The sequence below is a fragment of the Terrapene carolina genome, unplaced genomic scaffold (genome assembly GCF_002925995.2).
Source record: "Terrapene carolina triunguis isolate 2854851 unplaced genomic scaffold, T_m_triunguis-2.0 Scaffold96, whole genome shotgun sequence".
Lineage (NCBI taxonomy): Eukaryota > Metazoa > Chordata > Testudines > Emydidae > Terrapene > Terrapene triunguis.
The window spans coordinates 31,979,354-32,002,841 of NW_020664447.1; the positions used below are offsets into that span (position 1 = coordinate 31,979,354).

The following is a 23,488-nucleotide window of genomic DNA, read 5'->3' on the forward strand; positions in this document are numbered from 1 at the left end:
ACCTAGAGTGTCCATAGGGACACTACTCGAAGAAAAAGAAATGGTTACCCTGTGCAGTAACTGTGGTGCTTTGAGATGTGTTCCCCTATGGATGCTGTATTACTTGACCTCCTTCCCCTCTGCTTTGGAGTTCTCTGCTGTGGAACTTTGCAGTAGAGAAGGAACTGAAAGCGGTTTGCCTGGGCAGTGCTATATAACAACAGCAAAGAACACAAGACTGAGTAACATGCAGGGGTGTGCTGAACGGACATTGCTATGAGAAATCTCCGATCAAGGGCACAAGGGATGCAAGGCATCTAAAGTGGAGCACCCATTGGGACGATCATCTCAAAGAACCATGCTTACTGCACAGGGTGAGTAACCATTTCTTTTTTTGTAAGCATCGTGGAAAGAGAGTTTTGAAGGAGAAACACTTCTGTAAGAGCATTCATAGTACTTTGTCTGTTAATGAAATATCAAATTCATCTTGACCTCTTACTTTACCACCCAACAGTGACCACAGCAACACAGTCATTTAGAGTTCAGAGAGAAATCTGCTTATATTTATAAATGTAATTTTAATTGGGGGGAAAAAGAGGAGTTAGTGATGGATTATGAGGCAAGTTTACAGGTAACTCTCATGAGTATTAGTGGGAGTTAAGAATGTAAGTACCCATAGGCATGGAGATTAGACTTCTGAATCTGTGTTTTTTTTTTAAGCTATCTTCTCTAATCTATTATATGTTTAATATTTTTGCAGGAGTGTTAAATATTACTGTACATTTGGGTAAATGTATATGCTATGCTTGCTGACAATTGATTTATAATTATAAGCACATTAACTGATTAACTGGTTCATTTTCAAGGCTTACTATAGGAAATGTAATTCTGAGTCTCAATGAATGTTGAAGATTTATTCTGTATAGTATGTTAGTAAAGATATCTCTGTTTAATGGGCATAAAAATGCTGTGGCTTAAAGGATTTGATAGGCTATACGGGCGTGTGTCTGTTTGTTTCACCAGTGACTTTTCCAAATCCCATTACTTAAAATGAAACTAGGTAGGGGCTTGTATTGAGTTTATATGACTGACACATCTGCCTAAATATGGACACTAACATTTTGCTGAAATATTTTAAGGTGTATAACATGTTTTTGTTACATGTGATTTTATTTTATTTTTTTTATAGAAGTTTTTTCTGGATAGTGAAATAGATTACAGCATTGTGGTAAAATTGAAAATAACGTTTGATCATGGTCTGTGTTTTCAGTGCATCTTCTTCCTTTCATGTTACTTGTTTTAAAGTGTGACCCTGGTTATCAAGACTGCATTATTTTTGAATCACATTTTAATAATGTTAGATCTGATTATGGTGTTCATGAAACAAAATCACTTCTTTGGTTTTAAGAAAATCGTACAGGATAGATGCAGGGCGGATTAATTAAAATCACTGATTTTTAATCATGATTTAAATCAGCCAGCAGGAAACTTTGATTTAAATAATTTATTTTAATCTTGTTTTGCCTTTGTACTTTTTAGCTATTTTTGTAAAGAAAGTTGATTCTCGTTGATTGGTAATCCTTAAAACATGCTGTTTTGCAACTAAATATAGCGTTTACATTTGATTTCATACTTTTGATAACTTGGAAGATATGCTGTTTTTATACAGATGTATTTAAGTAATTATGTAGCTTAACATACATTTATTCAGATTCTTAATTTTGACATTTTTTTATTATGTTATAAAATGGTAAATGATGCATTTTTATTTACTGGAGAATTAATAATTTTTCTCATGATTTTTGTCAGGCTGCATTTGGATGGTAATTAAAATTCAATTAAAAATGCACAAAACGAGCATTTTATTTTTTGGGTAGTTAAAAATGCCTTAAATTTGAGGAATATATAAGAAAAATAGTTAATCAAAACATATTTTGCATTTAATACTATCTAATTTATTAAACCAAGGAAGTATTATCTGTAGTTAGTGAATTGAACTGATTGTTTCTGGTTACCATGTCCTTTAAGATTAATATTTGGAAACATATGCAAGCTGTAAGTCACTGATCTTTTTGTACTTTTATTGCTTATTTTGTTTTTATATAAACATCAACAAACATTAATTAAAAAATTAAATGTAGAAGATCTTTTCCTCTTTCATCTATAAATAAAAACCAAGGTGTGAGGGGATGAGAAGTTTCATGCTTTCTCAACTCCTAATTAGTTTAACTTAGAATGAACTACTCACTGAACTGAACCTGCAGAAGAGAGTACTGCTGTCAAAAGCCTGTTTATCACTTCAACAGTCTGGTTTCAGGTGCTTAGCCAGTGACTTTCTCCAGTTTAGTAGTCTGACTTTCTTTAAAATTCCGGCAGAAAACATGTACTGCTTGTATATTTTTTTATTTAATGATTTTATTAGATTAGAGAAAGCTTAGGCCTTACAATAGGTTGTCATAATTTCAAATTTAATTTTAAATGAGTTTAAAAAAAAGTACTGATATACAGTATTTATTTTAAAATTTTTATCCACACGGGATAGCTGTGTTATAATTTAAGAGAATACCACTTTTGCCATATAAGAGGCATTTTCTAATAGTGAAAGCTCTTTTTGAACTGAATTCAAAATCTTTGTCTTAGGGTAAAAGAGACTGAATTGAACTGTTAGGAAGCAGACAGTGTCATTAGGGTGGCATAAAATGGCTAAGCCACAAAATGAATTACACCTGGCAAGAGACATAAAAGGCAATAAGAAGAGGTTCTTTAAATACATTAGGAGCAAGAGAAAGATGAAGGAAAGTTTAGGTTCTCTACTTAGCTGGGAAGGAGAGCTGCTAATTAATGACATCAAGAAGGCTGAGATGTTTAATGCCTGTTTTGCTTCAGTCTTCACTAAAAGGATTAATGGTGACCAGGTATTCAACAGAATTAATAGTCACAACACGGGGGAAAGAGCACAAACCAGAAAAGGAAAGAACAGGTTAAAGAATATTTTGGTAAGTTAGATGTGTTCAGGTTGGCAGATAGGGTGACCAGATGTTCCGATTTTATAGGGACAGTCCCGATTTTTGGGTCTTTTTCTTATATAGGCTCCTATTCCCCCTCACCCCTTGTTCCGATTTTTCACATTTGCTGTCTGCTCACCCTATTGGCAGGGCATGATGAAATTCATCATAGGGTACTTAAGGAACCAGCTGAAGCAATCTCTGAACTGTTAGTAGTTATCTTTGAGAACTCATGGAGGACAGGTGATGCCCCAGACGACTGGAGAAGGGCAAACATAGTACCCTATATTTAAAAAGGGGAACCAACAAGACCCAGGGAAAGATAGACCAGTAGACCTGGCAAGATACTCAAACAAATTATTAAACAATCAGTTGGTAGGCACCGAGAGGATAATAGGATTATAAGGAATAGCAAGGATTTGTCAAGAACAAATAATGCCAAACCAAACTAAATGCCTTCTTTGACAGGGTTACGGGCTTGGTGTGTAGAGATTTTAGTAAGGCTTTTGGCACAGTCCCACATGACATTCTCATACGCAAACTAGAGAAATGTGGTCCAGATGAAATTGCTATAAAGTGGGTGCACAACTGGTTGAAATACTGGTATGAAAGAGTAGGTATCAATGGTTCATTGTCAAACTAGGAGGGTGTAACATTACACAGGGTACAATCTGGACTTCGACTCCTGTTTTTTCTCTATTCCTGTGTATCTTCCATTCACTCTTTGGGGCTAGGAACTCTCATAATTGTTCCCTGCACAATCTCTCAGAACTGTCTGCACTTGTGGCTTTTCCTGCTCTATGTGCTCCTTGTCTTTAGAATGACAGTTTACTAACTGTAATCAGTTAGGGGTAGGGCAGTGGTGCAGAGTCCTAGAAGAACTTCCTGATGCACACAAGCCCAGTCACAGAGCTCTGGGTCCCTGAAACCTGTCCAAGGTCTTCATGTACTTAGGCTCAAAGCAGCTTGTAAAGAAGCTCCAGAAGTAAGGTTGACTCTTATAGTTTTATTGCAATAAAGTTCTGTTCATGTTCTCAAATTAGTGTTTCTGTACTTGTATGTTGCTCTCAAATCTCTCTTGCCTCGAGAGTGCAACAGCTAGGGCTCCACAGGTAGTCACATGAGTTGTTTCTGTTAATCTCCTATGCCCAGGAAAGAGTCTTAACATCCCCCTTCCTCCTTAGCAAGCTCCTTTTCTTCCTTTAAAAAACAAAAACAAAAAAACACAAAGAAACAAAACTGTTACCCCTTAGCTCAGTTTTGAGTGGTGAATCTGAATTAATTTTAACAGCAAAATATTAATAAATCAATTATTTTTCCCTTTCCCGGCCCGGCCTCTCTATTACGGGAGTGGCCTAGTTTATCTTGTTTAGCCCTTACCAACAGTACTCTAGGTTATACAACAGAGTGTTCTAGCATACCACTACCCTATTAGTGTGTGTCACTGGGCATACCACTCACTGCTGGACTGTCACCACCTCCTATTACTCTGGGAATTAGCTTGAGGCTGACGCACCCCCCATGTCTGTGGTTTGCACCTCATAACTCCTGCAGCTCCTCCCGCAGACTCAGGAACCACAGTGTCCTCTTCATGGCTCAGCCCTCTGGCCATGTCACTCTCCGTGTTTTCCCCCCTTCCAGGGGAGGTTTAGCCCTCAATAGCCCTAGGCAGTCCTCTCACTCACTGCCTCGGTGCCACTCGCCCAGTGGCTGGCAGGGCCGACGAGGGAGGGTGGGGGAAGCCGGTACAAATTACCAGGGCCCGGCGGTCCGGAAGGGGGCCCGGGGCCCGGCTTCCCCAGCTTCCCCTCCCCCACCGGCCCTGTTTAGCTGGTCCGCCCTTGCTGGGGGGCCCGAAAAAAATTCCAGGCCTGGCTTCCCCCCACTCTCATCGGCCCTGTTTAGCCGGTCCGCCCTTGCTGCGGGTCCTGAAAAATTTTTTTCACCGGGGCCCGAACCCGCTCTTGGCGACCCTGGTGGCTGGTAGGGGAACCCTCTACTCTGGGTTCCAACCCAGGGACCCTCAGCTCAGCAGTCTGGGCCTTCTTTCTCTGGCCTCACTGCTCTATCACTGGGCTGCTTCCTACTACTGGTTCCCCGTTTTTTCCTAGGCCTACCAGTTTCCAAAAGCTTCCTCTCTCTTCCCAGGGAATGACTGCAGTCTCCACTCACTCCTCCTGTTTTCTTGGGAGTATTTGCCTTTTCCCAGCTCTCCTCCTGCTTTCATCTCCTGGGCTTTATAGGCCCCACCTATTCCTGTCCAGCTGAGCCTCATTAATCAGCTGCCTAATGGGTTAATTGACCTATCTGGCCTGCATTAGACCCTGTAGGGTGTGTGTGGGTTAGTCACCCCATCATACTGTCGTTCCTTCAGTCACCTTGACTGTAATCCAGTAGTAAAGATCAGGACTGGGGGTTAGAAATAGGGATGTTTCTCTCTCCTTTGCCCCCATATGGCATAGTATGACAGTTTGTACAACCAGGCTGATCAACATTCAGTGCAATTTGAAGTAAGAAATGAGACCTAGCCTCCAGGCTTCTGCCCATCTCTTCTGGTCTTTCTTTTTCTTTTATGCTTATGTTCTGAGTTGGCAGCCATTTTGTAGCAATAACTGACTTGCCCTTAATGCCAAAAGCTTGAGATAATTATCCCTCAAAAGGATGCGAAGATCAGAAATAGAAAGTTTGGGAGCAGCACCCACTGGCCCTGCCTCAGGACAGGGAAAAAATCAGTGGAAATAACTTGAATAATCTAAGTCCACTTTCAGAAATCTCCTCCTCATAAGATATGTAGGTCTAGGGCTTGAATCAAAGCTATACCTCTTAAATGCAGAATCCTAGGTGTAGGTGATCTAACCAAACAGTAAAAAATGTTTAAATATGTTTCTTGCTTGTCCGTTCTTTCCTTTGTATCTAATATAACCTGATTTTCTGCATCAACATCTCAAACACGTAAGGTGACTTTGCCTGTTCAGGATTTCTTAAGACAATAAAATAAAATAAACACTTTTCTTTCTCCTTCTGGACTACTCCCACTCTAGGCAGGTGGATTCCAGATATAATTCTACTTTTCCCATTTCACCAGTCTATCCTCTGTGCCATTGAACTTTAAATTAAAAAATTCAAGGGCCGAGTTCAAAAAATATACTTGCCTGGGGTGAACTGGAAAGAAAAATTAGTCCAAGGGAAGAGACAGACAGAATTGAAGAAAAGTACTGAGTAAAGAAAGACAGCTGAACACAAACTATGATAATTTTCTTATTGTATTACTTTATAGCAAGTTAGGGAGGAAAAACATCAAAAAACACCTGCATTTTGTTTGCTATAAAATATCAGGAGCTGTGATTCTGTGGGATAGATTTGGGGGTGGATGGACATAGTCGTGAATGGCTGGGGGGCAGAGGAGGCCCACTGTTCCTATCTATGGTGAAGGAACTATTTTGCTTTGAGTTTAGTTTTTTTTAACATGTTGATTCTGGTCTTATCAATATTTTATATATTCTTGGTTTTCATATGAATTAACTGAGGCACACACAAAGTGTATGATGGTGGTGGTTTATAAGGTTTGATGCACACATTGGTATTCTAACGATCAGTAACTTAGCCCACTAAATCCAGAATAAACTTTTTTCAAGCAAAGAAAGAGGGAGACTAGGACCCTCCCCCCGAACAAATAAATGAACAAAAAAAGGGTGAGACGTAGTAAGTTTTAAAATGTATTATTTTACAGAAAACTGGGTGCCAAAGGTTATAAAAACACAATTTATGTGAGAAGGTTTTCTTTGTATATCTTGTGATCTAAGGCATTCTGATAGCATGGTCATGAGGGCAGTATTAAGGAGGATCAGTAGTGATTTCATAGTTAAGGTTGAATTCTATATTGCACTTAAAGCAAGGGTTCAATCACTGATTTTTATCACTGTATAAATAACACAGTGTATCTATCCCAGATTTTCAGCATATAATTTCACAGAGAAGCTTGAATTTTCTGATGGCTTTCAAGTAAAATCTGTTTAGTAAGTTTCAAAGTTTAAGTAGTGTTCCTGTGGGTGCTCCACTTCGGGTGCACATGCACCCTAGAGCCTCTGATGGGAGATTTTTGATAGCAGTGCCCATTCAGCTCATGCGTGCTCTATACGTTCTTGTGCCCTGTACCGAGGCTGGGTAGAACTGTACAGATGGACCGCCCACAGTTCCTTCTCAACTGCCTTTGGCCTGAGACAGAGCATCAAGCATACCTGCTTCTGCTGAGTGTCTTATTGTTGTTAGATAGATAGTATATAGCTGTAGGTAGTTCCTTTTGGGATTCTTATCTTTTCTCTTGTTCCTCTTTGCCAGATCATTTTGGACTTTTATTTTCTGGGACCACCAGGCTTTAAATGTTGTTTTTCCTGATGGGATGCTATCCCTGTTAGTAATGGACACTCTTCGTGTCTGAAGTGTTTGTGGGGTACTCATATTCCCTCAAGTTGTGAGATCTACACTTCATTCAAAAGCAGATCTTGTAAGAACAGGGAGATAAAGTTCAGGTTCCTCATGATGGAGCAAGCCTTAAAACCACCTTCAGACCAGAACTCTGAGAAACCTCCTGTGTACAGTGCTCCGGCATCCTCAGGATCCCTGTCACTAAGATCTTCAAAGGATAAGACTTCTTATACCCCTTCTACTTTAGAATCTTGGTCACTGAAAGCTCCATAGGAGAAGGCAGCTGTTATCCTAGCAACCTCAAGATCCCAGTCACCAAAAGCCTCCAGGGTCATGGTGCCTGCGTCTATGCTAGCGGTACTGAGAGTCTTGCACTCTAAGTCAATGGGTAATGACAAGAGGAACAGAAACGTTAGATCTTCTTCACTGGAGACCTGTGGCCGCAAGAGGAGTCCTGTTGAGGTGCCAAGTGTTTCCAGTACTGTAAAGATGTCTAAGGCCTGGTCTACACTAGGCTTTTATGTCGAATTTAGCGCCGTTATATCGAATTAACCCTGCACCCGTCCACACCACGAAGCTATTTAGTTCGACATAGAGCTCTCTTTAAATCGATTTCTGTAAACCTCCCCAACGAGAGGAGTAGCGCTAAATTCGACATGGCCATGTCGAATTAGGCTAGGTGTGGATGGAATTCGACGGTAATAGCTCCGGGAGCTATCCCACAGTGCACCACTCTGTTGACGCTCTGGACAGCAGTCCGAGCTCGGATGCTCTGACCAGCCACACCCCGGGAAAATTTGAATTCCTTTTCCTGTCTGGGCAGTTTGAATCGCAGTTTCTGTTTTGACACCGTGGCGAGCTCAGCAGCAGTGGCAACGATGCAGAGCTCTCCAGCAGAGATGGCCGTGCAATCTCAGACTAGAAAGAGGGCCCCAGCATGGACTGATCGGGAAGTCTTGGATCTCATCGCTGTGTGGGGAGATGAGTCCGTGCTTTCCGAGCTGCGCTCCAAAAGACGGAATGCAAAGACCTATGAGAAGATCTCTAAAGCCATGGCAGAGAGAGGATACAGCCGGGATGCAACGCAGTGCCGCGTGAAAATCAAGGAGCTGAGACAAGGCTACCAGAAGACCAAAGAGGCAAACGGACGCTCCGGATCCCAGCCCCACACATCCCGTTTCTACGAGGCACTGCATTCCATCCTAGGTGCGGCCGCCACCACTACCCCACCCCTGACCGTGGACTCTGAGGATGGGATATTGTCCGCGGCTGGTTCCTCAGCGGACGGGGAAGAGGAGGAAGGAGATGAGGAGGACGAGGCAGTCGACAGCGCTTACAACGCTGATTTGCCCGACAGCCAGGAGCTCTTCATCACCCTGACAGAGATCCCCTACCAACCCTCCCCAGCCGTTATCCCAGACACAGATTCAGGGGAAGGATCAAGCAGTAAGTGTTTTAAATATCTAAACATTTATTTATAACATAACTGGCATATTTCAAATATTAACAATAGGTAAAGTGCTTTAAAACATGTAAACATTTATTTACAACAAAACAGGAAGATTTAAAATATTAACAGTGGGTAAAGTGCTTCAAAACATGTAAACAGGAAAGTCCATCAAAACGGGAATCTGTGCAAAGTGTATCATGATTAGTCTGTCTGTGGGCGCTTCAATATATAGTCTATTTTCAAAAAATTTCACAATGTCCGCTTCATGATTATAATGCCCAAAACGCTGCACTCTTCTGTCCCTCCAAGGGCACCTAACCCAAAAACTGGTCAATGTATCCGGGGATAGAGGCGACATCCTCCGGGGAGAACTCCTCATAGGTCTCCTGCAGGTGTTTTTCAAGCCTCATGAGCAGGTTCCTGGGCAGGGAGAGCTTGTTAGGCCCCCCGTGGTATGAGACGTTTCCCTGCCACAACGCCAGCAGGTACTCGGGGATCATGGCCTTGCAGAGCATTGCAGCAAATGGCCCCGGTTTCTGCAGGCTGTCACGAAGCATCCGCTCCTTCTGGCTCTCAGAGACCTTCAGGAGGGTGATGTCTGGCATGACTCCCTGCTGTGAATTAGGTAGGGGAAAGTTAGTATTGGGACTGCTTGCCCGTCCCTTTACAGAACTGCAACCGCCGGTTTACAGCCACGCGGTTTACAGCCGCGAGGGGGTGGGACAGGGCCAGAGTTCATGCTTGCAGGATTGCTGCCAGCAGAGACTCGCATTGCTTTCTATGCGAAAGGAGGCCAGTGCCACTCTTAAAGTTTTAAGCAGCCACAAGTCTACGGCTTACCATGTTTGACAGCTAGACAAAGTCCGGTGTCCTGCCCTGCTCCTCAGCTCGCCACAGCAAGACCGCAGGCACGGTAGGCGAGGGCCGAAAATTCGACCTTGTCCTCAGTGCGCGTGTGATAGGTGCTCTGCATGGTCTTGGTCACAGAGAAAGACTATGTTCTCTGTTCACAGATACATTGATCTGTCTCAGGAATTCACTCCCTTTTTCCAATTCCCACAGCCACATCTGCCCAGAGGCTAGCGCACATTAGGAGGAGGAAGAAGAGGACACGGGAAGACATGTTTGCTGAACTAATGGCATGCTCCCGAGCACAGGCAGCCCAGCAGACACAGTGGAGGGAGAACTTGTCCCAAATGCACCGGGCAAACATGGAACGGGAGGAGAGGTGGCGACAGGAGGACAGGCAGGCTACTCAAACGCTGCTTGGACTAATGAGGGAGCAAACGGACACGCTCCGCCGCCTTGTGGATGTTCTGCAGAACCGGAGGCAGGAGGAGAGAGCCCCGCTGCAGTCTCTCTCTAACTGCCCTGCCCCGCCACCAAGTCCCATACCCCCCTCACCCAAAGTCCAAACACGGAGGGGCGGAAGGGGCCGTGAAAAATTTCACTCCACCCCTGTGGACTGCTCTACCACTAGAAGGCTCTCATTCCCCAAAATTTGAAAAGTCCTTTCCTACCCGCCTCACACAAGACCCCGTCCAAGTTTCACCCCCCCCGTTCCATGTGCGGTTGTTAATAAAAAATACGTTTTTGTTCATTATTGTTTCCATCCTCTTCTTTTAGATGAGAGTCTGTCTGAAGGGGGGGGAAGGGGCTTGGTAATTGGACAGGACAGTCACCTTTAGCAGGGGGCAGGTCCAGCAGCAGGGCACATATACAGTGCAGTGACTAGTTATCCTGGTCAGTCTGGGAGGTGGTTTTCATGTTCTGTGTGGTGGGGGGGGTGGTGTTGCTCTGTGACTTGGTGGCGGGGGAGGGCAGTTACAGATCTTATGCAGCGGTCCTTACCCTGGATCACAGAGCCGCGCAGCAGGGGATCTGTAACCCTCCTCCCCCTGCAAGACAGTCACATAGCCGACACATACACGCAGTCCCGGCCAGGAGGGCTGGCAGGCTCCGTTGAAACAACCAGTCCACCACCGCGGAGCCTGTCATTCCTGGAGTTTAGAAGCATCATTTGCATCACAACACTAAACCCGCCCCCCGCCACAGTCTGCGTCCCAGGTTTAAAACATTCCCGCGAACACAGTAATAAAGACAACGGTGTCCATTAACAAAACAGAACAGATTTTATTTTTTGGGAATGGGGTGAAGGGGGTATGTAACTGGAGAGGATAGTTGACGGCAACTGGGTAAAGAAACGGGGGCAAGTTCAGCTTCTGTGTCCACAAACTTAAAAGTCACTGGGTACCCTGCTCAGCCTTGAAACTGGCTTTCAAAGCCTCCCGTATGCACAGCGCGTCCCGCTGGGCTCTTCTAATCGCCCGGCTGTCTGGCTGGGCGTAATCAGCAGCCAGGCTATTTGCCTCAACCTCCCACCCCGCCATAAAGGTCTCCCCCTTGCTCTCACAGAGATTGTGGAGCACACAGCAAGCTGCAATAACGATGGGGATATTGGTTTCGCTGAGATCACAGCGAGTCAGTAAGCTTCTCCATCTCCCCTTGAGACGGCCAAAAGCACACTCCACCACCATTCTGCACTTGCTCAGCCGGTAGTTGAAGAGTTCTTGTGCAGTGTCCAGGGCCCCAGTATAGGGCTTCATGAGCCAGGGCATTAGCGGGTAGGCTGGGTCCCCGAGGATCACTGTAGGCATCTCCACATCCCCAACAGTTATCTTGTGGTCCGGGAAGTAAATGCCTTCCTGCAGCCGTCTAAACAGACCAGAGTTCCTGAACACGCGAGCGTCATGAACCTTGCCCGGCCATCCGACGTAGATGTTTGTAAACCGTCCCCGATGGTCCACCAGTGCTTGCAGCACCATTGAAAAGTAGCCCTTTCTATTGATGTACTGGCTGGCCTGGTGGCCCGGTCCCAGGATAGGGATGTGAGTCCCATCTATAGCCCCACCGCAGTTTGGGAATCCCATCGCAGCGAAGCCATCTATGATGGCCTGCGCGTTTCCCAGGGTCACTACCTTTGACAGCAGTACCTTGACGATTGCCGTGGCTACTTGCAGGACAACAACCCCCACGGTAGATTTGCCCACGCCAAAGTGGTTCGCGACTGACCGGTAGCTGTCCGGCGTTGCAAGCTTCCAGAGGGCTATGGCCACTCGCTTCTGGACAGTCAGGGCAGCTCGCATGCGGGTGTCCTTGCGCTTCAGGGCAGGGGACAGCAACTCACAAAGTTCGAGGAAAGTCCCCTTCCGCATGCGAAAGTTTCGCAGCCACTGGGATTCATCCCAGACCTGAAGCACTATGCGGTCCCACCAGTCCGTGCTTGTTTCCCGGGCCCAGAATCGCCGTTCAACAAAATCCACATGCCCCATTGCCACAGTGATGTCCTGGGCGCTGGGGCTCGTGGTTTCTGACAGCTCTGTGCTACTCTCCGACTTCAGGCCCTCACGCCGGTGCCGTAGCCTCCTCGCCTGATTTCTCTGCATCTGCCTCAGGGAAAGGTGTATGATAAGCTGCGAGGTGTTGAGAACGGCCACAACTGCAGCGATGGTCGCAGCGGGATCCATGATCGCAGTGCTGTGGCGTCCGCGCTGTCACTGATCAAAAAGTGCGCGAACTGATTTCCCGCCGGCGCTTTCAGGGAGGGAGGGAGGGAGGGCGGTAGTGACTGACGGATGACGACAGTTACCCAAAAGCACCCTCGCCACATTTTTTTACCCAGAAGGCATTGGAGGATCGACCCAGAATTCCAATGGGCGGCGGGGACTGCGGGAACTGTGGGATAGCTGCCCACAGTGCACTGCTTCCAATGTCGACGCTTTCCCTGGTAGTGTGGACTGACAAAGTCGAATTACTGTCCTTAGTGTAGACACATACGTTCGACTTTCTAATATCGATTGCACATATTCGATTTAACTAAAATCGAACTACTCTCGTAGTGTAGACATACCCTAAGGCTGCTTCTAACAGTCATGCCTCTACCGAATACCTCCTCTGCTTCTGGTGGTCATGTCTATGCAAGCAGGAGATAAGTGTCATCAGACTCTTTGGTACCCTTGGTACCTACTTTGGCACCCTGGACTGTTACATCTGAGTGTCTGTGCATGCTCATCCTTTGATGCAGACGAGCCAGCACCTACCTTGATGCTTATGCCAGTCTTCAGCATTCCTCTGGTACCACAGGAGTTCAGATACTGGAGACCTCTTAGTTTTCAGTGGTCTGGAGTCTCCACCATTTACTGGGACTCTGCACCTCTTGGTACCAAGATCTTTTGGGTCACCGACTACTAATTTTTCATTGAGACCCTTTACTTCTCTGACTTTTGCCATCCAGGGAGAGCAATTATCAGGTCCATTAGCTTAATATGTGCAAGAGTACTCTGATTCTGCCTCACAGATCTTTGTTCTAGTGTCTCCTGTTTATTCGAGGAGACATTACTCTTCTCTACATACAGAGAGAAGGGAGGATAAATGACCTCCATCTTCGACCAGCTGGGATGACCAATGGTGGCTACCTTCTCCTATGCCTCAATGGACTTATTGGGGTCCATAGGCCCTATATCACCAATCATTTTTAAGGGCCCCAAGTCTGTCTTGCAGGGAGCATAGACGGTTTTGTTCTCCCATGCCTTTCTCCTTCCTCAGCAACCAGAACCAATAGAGGACATTTTGAAGAGAGAGAGGGAAGGGCTGACATGCAGGTAACATCTCTCACGAATATTTTCTCATCTCTAGAAGAGGCTGCAATGCCCTCACCACCTTCCTTCATGGATTGCTTTCAGCAGCTCTAGGAGGTGAATTGCAGATATGCTTCAGATTCCTCTTAAGGAAGTACAGAACTCCCATCATAAATTCCTGGACTACTTACATGCCTCAGTGTCGACATGTGTGGCACTTTGGTTTAATGAGGCTCTTCTAGAGCTAGCCAGGGTGATCTGGCAAGCTCCTGGCACAACACCCCCCTACATGCAAATATGCCCACAAAAATGTGTCCCAGCCAAGGATTTGGAATTTTTATTCTCACATTCAATACTGCATTCCTTGGTTGTGGATGCAGTTAATGAATTTGGAAGGCAGCACAACAAGGCCCAGAAGTGTCTTGATCATTTGTCACAAAAACTACTGGTCTGCAACATTATAGTTATTAGGTGTCCATGTCAAAATATGATTACCTCAATTGTACCAAATTTAACACTTTTATTGAATATTTGCCGCAGGAGCACCGTGAACAATTTAAGGCCATCATATATGAAAGGTCAGCTCTTGGCAAAGACATCTTTACATATATCCTTAGATGCAGCTGATACTGCAGCCCAGTCCATTTCCACCACGATTGTGATGTGATGAGCATCTTGCTTCCAGCTGTCTGACTTCCCTAGGGAGGTAAAATCTACTATAAAGGACCTTCCTTCTGATGGTCACAATTTATTTTTGGACTCTGTGTACGATTCCCTTCACATGTTAAAGGATTTGAGGATAACACTTAGATTCCTTGGGATCTATACACCTGTGAATAAAAGAAAATTTAGCAAGTCTCAAATACCACAGAGATCTCCCCCAGCGCACTTCTCTACTTTCTGTAGACTACCTGAACCTCCAGCCAAGAGACCAAGATATTCCAAAAAGAGGCTAGCTACTGCCACAATGGACTGCCATTTCAGCCATCCACATCATCCCAGCACCAGTTTTGATGGCTTGGTCAAAAATCTGAACCAACTGATCCACAGGGATTTACTGTTGCACTATCTCAGCCTTCTCCTCCTCGCCTCCTTTGGATACTACCTCCCCAATTCCAACCTGCCTGGGAGACCATAGCATCCAACATGTGGGTTTTAGAGGTCATAATGTCCAGTTACTCCATCCATTTCATTTCCATCCTTCCCACCCCTTTGGCCCATCCCTTTTTAGGGAACCATCTCATGATCAGTTGGTGAGAGAGAGAAGGTCACCTGTGTTCTATGCTTAGAAGCTACAGAAGCAATTCCAGTTCAGCACAGGGGGAAAGGATTTTATTCTGCATACTTTCTGGTTTCTAAAAGGAACGGGGGATGGAGGCCAGTATTCAATCTCAGATACATGAACAACTATGTGAAACAGCAGAAATTCAGGATGGTGACCTTTGCAGCTATAATTCCCTTCCTATATTCAGAGGATTGGTTTGTGACTCTTGACCTTCAAGATGCCTATTTTCATGTCCTGATTCATCCCTCTCACAATAGGTTTCTTTGCTTCAGAGTCAACCACGACCTGTACAGCGTATTCCCTTTCAGCCTCTCCTCTGCCTCAAGAGTAGTCTCAAAGATTGAGATGGTCTTAGCCACCCACCCACATCATCTGAAGATATGTTTGTGATGGGTTAGACTCCTCCTTCTGGGATGCCACCTGATGTACTGGGGTTTCACTGAGCCCCGCCTGCACTGCCAGCCTGGATTCCCTCTCCCTGTTTAGCTGAATTAGGCTCTCCGGCCTCTTGCAGCGCGCGCGCACACGCACGGCCACATCTAACTGCAGAGACAGACTGAAGTCAGCTCTGGGTGAGAGGATTCACCCAGCACTCATGTGGACACCCCTTTTATGGAATAAACCTGAAATAATACGGTCTTGCGCGATATAGAAAGATCTGCACAGAGCAAACTCAGAAAATTAGCCCTCTCCCTCAAATGTGAAGAGAGATGCATAGCTTCTCTTCCCCCCGCCCCCCCAGGTAGAAATTGCACAAACTGGGGTTAATAATAACCAAAACAAATCTATTAACTATAAAAGGCAGATTTTAAGAGATTATAAGAGATAGCAAACGGAACAAAGCAAATTACTGAGCAAATAAAACAAAACACGCAGACTAAACTTAATACACTAAAGAAATTGGCTACAAATAGTACCGTGATTTCTCACCCTAAATGTTGTTTCAGGCAGATTGCAAAGATTCTTGAAAACCAGCTGCACTGACGTGCAGCTTGAAACTTCAGGTATTATTATTCACAGGCTAGACACCCTTGCAGCCTGGGCTCAGCTCTTCTCCTCCCAGTTCAGTTCTTGTTTCCAGGTGTTTCCCAGTGTTTCTTTGGGTGGGGAGGCAGAGGAGAACCATGATGACATCACTCCCCTGCCTTATATAGCTTTTCTGTATGGCGGGAACGCTTTGTCTTTCAGTGGAAAAACACTGGCATTCCAAGGTGGGGTAGCAGGTGACTTAGTCACATGTCTCTGCAGCCATTACTCGAAGGCTGTTTGGAGTGTACCACAGGAAGACTAAGCTTTTTCACAGTCCATTGTCTTTGCTGATGGGCCATCGCCCTGTCTGGCTTTTTCGTTGTTGTACCTGAAGGACTAGTTGTGGGTGTCACCCAAAGTAGCACATTTGAATAAATGGTCAATATTCCTAGCTTCAGATACAAAAATGATACATGCATACAAATAGGATAAACGCATTCAGTAGATCATAACCTTTTCAATGATACCATTTTGTGACCCCTCTTGCATAAAACGTATCTTAGTCATGCCATATTCAAACAAATTTCTATGAAGAATATAGGGTATAACATCACGACGTCTTCCTGTCTTCTTCATCTTCCCTAACTCAATAATTAATTGTCTAGATGTTGATCTTATCAAGAGGCATTGTCAGCAGTACAAGCAAAAAGATTGCCACTCCATAGTTTTGGCCTCCAATTCAATCTTGAGAGGCCCACTTTGTTGACAGTACAGTGGATGGAGTTCATAGGAGCTTCTCTGGATGCGGTGACAGCTAGGGCTTACCTACCTATGGACAGATTTTTCCACTTAGACTCTCATCTCAAGGATTCAGCTCAATCTTCAAACCTCAGCAAGAAGTTCTCGCTAACTATTAGGGCACATGGCAGTTTGTGTTTTTTGTAACTCAGCATGCCAGGTTACATCTTTGATGCCTCCAGAATGGCTCAGGACAGTCTATATACTAAACAAGCACTATCTGGACAAACAGGTGTCTGCTGTTTGCTATGTTCTACGGTCATTCATCTGGTGGAAGGACCCAGAGATATGGGTAGGAGTCCCATTTATTCAAGATCTATCTTCCATCATCATAACATTCCTCTTGGGATCGGAGATACATCTGGGGTCTGTCACAATCCCGAGCAAATTGTCATCCCATTAGTGACTCCTTCACATCAGCCTTGAAGAACTCCAGTTACTGCACAAGATTAGTAACCTCTCCCTTTGATCAGTTACTAATTGGTCTTTTAAAAACATTCACATTTTGAGTCTCATGTTTTAGGCCTCCTTAACGTGAGAACCGCAGATTGTAAAAAGTCAAATTTGTACATAGTGAGATTTTTGGGATCTCCCTGGGTTATGTAATGTTTTAAACAAACATTTTTTTAAAAATTAATTCTTATGCACAATGTTTAGCCAATGGAGAATATGGCTTACATTGATTACTTCTGTTCTTCAGTGTACAACACTGCCTTTTGGCATATGCCTCAAGTAATGTTTTCAGGATTGAGGCTGGTGAAAGAGAAATGACTAATCTGTGTTCTGAATTAATTTGTTTTATGCTTGACAGCATGCCTTTAACCTATGATTTAGAACAAAAAAGCAAAATACACCCGCAGGAAATCACAAGCTTTTGATTATGATTTTAGTGTGTACTGTGAAAATAAACTTTGACATATGGCTATTTTATCTAGCAATTGTTGCTGTTTGTTGCAGGTACAGTTTCTAATAACATTATTGCAATTTGTGGTACATTTTTAAAACTCTGAACTATGTCATAACGACACCTAAATATTTTTGTCAGATTTCTGTAACAGTTTTCAATTCAGTATTTGTTTTTAAGAGCTGGATATAATTATTTAATCTAAATACCCCAAAACAGAAGGTAACTTGCTCTGGTACTTGTTACCCTGGTTGGCAGTATGGCATTGTTTTTCTCTAACACCAGGACTCTTAACTTTTACCAAGGGATCTCTTCTATGGTTTGGGTAATGTTAAAGATTCTGTTTAAACCAAATGAATTATATATCACCTTTTAAAAAATAAAATTGAAACTAGAGTGGGATATGCCTTCAAATAATGCTGTGATGTGTCATGATCTCCCTGTTACACAAAATAAAGCGGCTGTACTACTAGGCTGCCTGATAAGAAACAGGATACGTTTTTCTTTTGTATGTGGGTTGTTTTTAAAGGTTAAGTGACAGGATAAACTCTAAAACTTCTTTTTTGAGTTAATGGGATAATTGGGTTCCAGATTTGAAATATTTGGTTTCTCTCTTGAGTCACCTGTAAATATCTAGGCAAGATTAGCTCAGACATTTATCTTCAAATTAGATAACTTGAATTCTATTCATTACTCTCTGGATTTTTCAGACAAGACCTTAAGAAGTTGAACATAAATATTAAGAAAGTTTGTAAAGAGGCCATGTGGAAAATACAAATTACTGTACACAGGCCTCTTTTGTTTCCAAAGGAAAACAAAACTATTCTGTTAAATGTTTAATTCATTTATCTGACAAAATTATTATAGTATGTGTTAGAGAGAGAAGATAACTTATTTAAAAAGTTGCAAGTCCATAAAGATATCCTGGACTGTTATGACAATGAAGTTAATGTTAATATACAAGAATAAAAAAACATTCTTCTCACCTCTTCTGTCTCCCCCACTTTCCTTCTCTTTGGGGAGTCTCTCATCCCTCCTTCCTTCTCTTGTCCCCCCACTCTCTTAGATGATTCTCTCCATTAGGTTTCTGTTCACTAGCAGAGGTAGGGAGTAGAGAAGTAGTTGTTGCCCTGAGCCTGGTCCTTCAGAATTTGGCAGCAACAAGGAGGGGGTGGGACTAGGAGGTTGGGAAGTACAAAAGTACTTATGGGAGGAATGGAGTAATAGTAAAGACTGACATCACTGGCAGATTAAGTGGAGCGGTCTGCCAATCTGATGCTGGGATGCTTGGTGAGATAGAAAGAACTCACTCCTGCATGGCAATACAGTGGAGGCAGCAGGAGGGAATTGAAGACTGGTGATGGTGTGGTGGGGAAGAAGTTCAGGCACCTGTGCCCAGCCAGGCACAAGCTCCCTCCTCAGCTCCTCCTGCTCTGGGTCCTTCCCAGGCTCTCTGAGCTGTAGTAGGGAGGTAGCTGCAGGATGGATGCCTTTATAAATTACTGAGGCAGCTGCAGGCTGAAAGAAAGGGTAATAGAGGAGGGATCCGGCTTGTGGGCAATATGTTTGACACCTTGCTCTACATCTTATCACTGGATGGTCTTGCATAGCATTGACTATCATCTTACATTGATGAGACAAGGTGGGTGAGGAAGAGCTCTGTGTAACTCATCAGCTTGTCTCTCTCACCAACAGAAATTGGTCCAATAAAAGATATTATCTCATCCACTTTGTCTCTCTAATATCCTGGGGCTGACATGACTATGACAACACTGCATACATCTTACATTGATTACTCACACGTTTATCTCTGCACTCTGAACTTGTCTCCCTTTTTCCAATATGGGTTGCAGCCTTTCTTTCTGACATCTCTTCATGGATGATCAGACATTAATTTGTAATTAACATGGCCAAAACTGAGTTTTGATCTTTTCATCACAAGCTCTCCCAGCTTTCTGAATCACTGCCTCAATCACATCACCACCATCTTTCCAATCACTCAGGCCCATAATGTGAGTATCTTTGATATAGCCCTCTGGCCTTGACTACTGCAACATTTACCACAGCACAAAAATCCCTTGAAATTGCTCCTGCTAAGATCATTTTGGCTTGTTCTTACCACATCATACGTTATGTGCATCCTTCTACTAGCTCTGTCGTCTCCACCATATCTCAAACAAGCTTTTTTGCCTTAGTTTCAAGATACTTTATGAGCTCTGTGTGGCTGCTCTAATTATTGTGCTGACAACTGCTCTTTGCTTTTGCCAACAATGTGTGTCTTTACCACCTGTTAGTGCAAAAATATTTTTGAGAGTAGACTTTCTTCCATGCCATCGCTTATGTATACAGGGAAGAACTCCCTGTCCAAAATCCATTTGAAAACACCATTGTATCCTCCGTCAAATCACCTTAAGATTCACCTGTTCTCTCTTGTCTACAGACCACTATTATCCAGCAACAGTCGCTAACTAACTCGTTGTGCAAAAACACCCTATTTTTACTATGAAGTTGTACTTAGAAACAGTCTTTATGCAACTACAAGCTCACACATTGAGGAACAAAGAGTGCAGTCCATATTTACAAGGCAAGGACTGTATCTTGGAAACAGTGACTCTGAAAAGGATTTGGGGATCACTGTTGATAACAAAGTGAAGATGAGATCCCAGTGCACAATGCTGTGGCAAAAAGGACTAACATGATCCTTGGATGTAGAAGCAGGGGAACACTTAGCAGAAGTAGGGAACTGTTACCTCTGTATACCACATTAGTGATCTCCATCCCTTCTGGCCTTAAAATCTATGAACCTTTAAATTGGCAGTCCTCAAATTTCTTATTTAGATTGGTTCATGTTTTTATTGTCACATCTACCTACATATATGGAAAACTCCAAAAATGTCAAGTTATCATTTTTTTTTAAACAGCATAAAAGTTATGTAATCCATGACTGTGATCGCCATAAAATGGCCATAATTATTATATACAAGTATTACTTTGTAATGTCTTTGTAGGAAAAAGAATTATGAAACTGTCAATTTCAGTTGACCTTCTCTATTAGAAAGCTTAACTCATTTTTAATTCTTGGTACATTTGTGCTGACATCCATCAACAACTAGACTTTTGAAGACTAATGATAATCATAGGGCAAAACAGTTATGATACTAGAGGCAATTTATTGTACTTTGTGCAGTGAAAGTGACAAAACAACGATGGCAAAAATGCTATAATGGATGTATTGTATGCTGATGGGTGAAGGTAAATGCCGTGGCAGAAGTAGACAGTCTGCTTCTCTGCTGGCTAGTGCTGGGCTGGTGATGTAATGGCATTGACATTGAGGTATAGATGAAAGTAGATAGCTACAGAAATAGGCTTTCTCATTTGACCCAGTGAACAACTACAGTTTAGAGGAAGGGAAGGAATTTAACACTTATCACCAGACTTTGATTAACCTGTAGTTAGAAATCTAAAGTGAAGCAACCTTCTCACAAAGTCATGTATTTTCTGAAGATAATTGAGGTTGTGAACTCTCTACCTTTGCAAACAATTGAAATATGCGGTGAGAGGTCAGTTCCTACTTCACACAGGTGATGCTTCTTCTACTAATAGTCTTATAAAGATTTTTCATGGTATAGTTGAGCACTTACGATGAAAAAATATGTGATTTATTACACTAAAGAAACTATGGGCCTGGCTTTCAGAGATCCTGAGCATCTGCAGCTCATTTTCACTTCAGTTGGAGTTGTTGGTGCTTCTGAAAATCAGGCCCTATATGGAAATGTTTTCATGGGTTGTATATTCAAGCTATTACTGTTTTGTTTCAGGCCACTGTCATTGTAAAATCCAAGGAGAGAAGCAGATACATGTAACCCAGCTTCATTACCTTCTATAGAAGAAAAAAGGCACAGGTTGGTACCATAATTGAGACATATACTTTCATTATTCTCTTACATATTCTGATTTTAAATATTAAACCTTTGGAGTGTTTTGTCAACTGTATAAAATGACTGTTTTCATGGCTGCTTCTCTTCATAATTTTAAATAAGTTGTTGAGGATTATCCATTCAAATATTGGCTGCAAATTGAAATACAGTGGGTCTGATTCTCTACTGCTTTCCTACACCTAGTGTAATCATTTACACATCTGCAAATAGAGTGCAAGGAGAGTGTAAAACACTACCAAAATACTCATTGCTGTATTTTACACTCACTTTATACAAGTGTAAGTAACTGCATAAGGTGCAAGTCAGTTGAGAATTGTCTGAGTTAGGATGTCTAAAAATATTGTTACCCCTTTTGACCCAAGTGGCTAGCCAGATTTGGGGTGTTGTGGGTAGAAGTGACTGAAGAATAATTGATTTTTTCCATTTCATGGCTGTTATTTCAATCACCTCTTTACATTCATCCTGAATGAAAAATGGCAGTTATGGCCAACTCATAACAACAAGGTTTAACCCAACACACAACAAAGTGTTCACTTTAATCTGAGTATGAGGATTTTTAAAAAACACGTTTATCATTTCACCACTGATGCTCTTTACTAAATTTCACTTTCTGATTCTCGTGCTACTGTACTGTTGGGATGTTTGGATTTCAGACACTGCAGAGGAATGTTTAAATCCAAACTACAAAGTTTTCATTACAACTATAAAAGAAGTTTCTATTAGTAGACTTTTTTTTGTAACAAAAACTGCATTAAACAAACCTAAATTTTCAGCCCAAAGTACTATGAGCATGTCCTTTAATCTTTCTTCCAAGGGATTTCAAATAAATGATTTGTGATTACTGAAATTGTAACCAGAAGGGTACATTTTTTCCCTTCTTTGTGTGACCTGAATATTTTCAAGATGATTTGGGGTTCATTTCCCCCCTACCCCTTTCATAATATGACCAGAAAATGGGCTAGCCAGTAATGGAATGAATATGCAGTGTTGCTGTTCAGTCTGTCTTATTATGTCGTTAGTTAATTTTACTAAATGACAAAAATATTGAGTTTGAGATAATTTACACAGATGCAGACAAATGCATGATGAAAAGTGAATCCTTGTCACCCCTCCAAAGTGATCTGATTTCATATAAGAGAAGGAGGCGGGATGTTGTGAGTAGATTGAAGACTCATAGTTTTGCACTAAGTACAAATACAGATATATAGTACAGGTAGGGTTACCATATGTGCGGGTTTCCCCGGACATGTCCGGCTTTTGGGTCTTTAAATAGCCGTCCGGGGGGAATTTGTAAAAAGCTAAAAATGTCCGGGATTTCCCCCGGACGGCTATTTAAAGACCCAAAAGCACTGACAGGGCAGCCGCGCTGGGGGACTCGCGGCAAGCCGGCACCACCGGCGCCACTCACCTTCCCTCCCTGGGGCAGCACGCAGCTGAGCTCCCAGTGCGGCGGTGTCAGCCCACGGGGCCCCCCCGCCTGGCCGGCAGGAGCCTGCGGAGCACAGCCCTGCCCCCGGCACACAGAGAGGCAGGGAGGTCTCACTCCCCTGCGTGCTACAGCGGGGCGGGGCCTGTAGACTCCGGCAGCAGGCAGCTGTCGCCGGGCAGAGAGCCCTGCCCCCCCTCCCCTCGACCCGACCCGACCCGACCCTAGGAAGGGGCCAGAGGGACTGGGAGGGACCTGCCTGCTGCATGCTTCCTGGGAGCCGCTCCAGCCTCCAGGTAAGCACTGCTGGGCTCACCTGGCCCCCTCGCAGGTCCCTCTGGGGGGGCTCCCCTCAGACCCACTGCCCTCAGGCCCCACCCTGACCCTGTTCCCTCAGCCTCCCCCACAGTCCCTCCCCCCGATCATTTCACCCGACCCACTGCCCTCAGCCCCCACCCTGACCCTGTTCCCCCTGTACCTCCCACCCCGAACCCACTGCCCTCAGTCCCTGCCCCCATTCCAACAGCCTCCCCCACAGTCCCCCTGCTCCCCGCAACCCACTGCCCTCAGCCTTGCCCTACCCCAAATCTCTTCTTCAGCCTCCCCCGTCATCCCACCCCCATCGCTCCCCCTGCTGTCCCACCCCCTCAACTTCCCCCCATTCCAGTCCTG

At 43.9% G+C, this 23,488-nt stretch overlaps 1 protein-coding gene across 5 annotated transcripts in view; it reads left to right on the forward strand.

Annotated features, from left to right (window-relative positions):
• The window catches only part of FUT8 (fucosyltransferase 8), a 270,218-nt gene that overhangs the window by 55,360 nt on the left and 191,370 nt on the right, over positions 1–23,488 (forward strand). For all 5 annotated transcript variants that reach the window (XM_024210899.2, XM_024210895.2, XM_024210897.2 and 2 more), the window contains exon 2: positions 21,271–21,354. The gene's annotated coding sequence lies outside the window, so the exon portion shown is untranslated. The remainder of the gene's footprint in view (positions 1–21,270; positions 21,355–23,488) is intronic.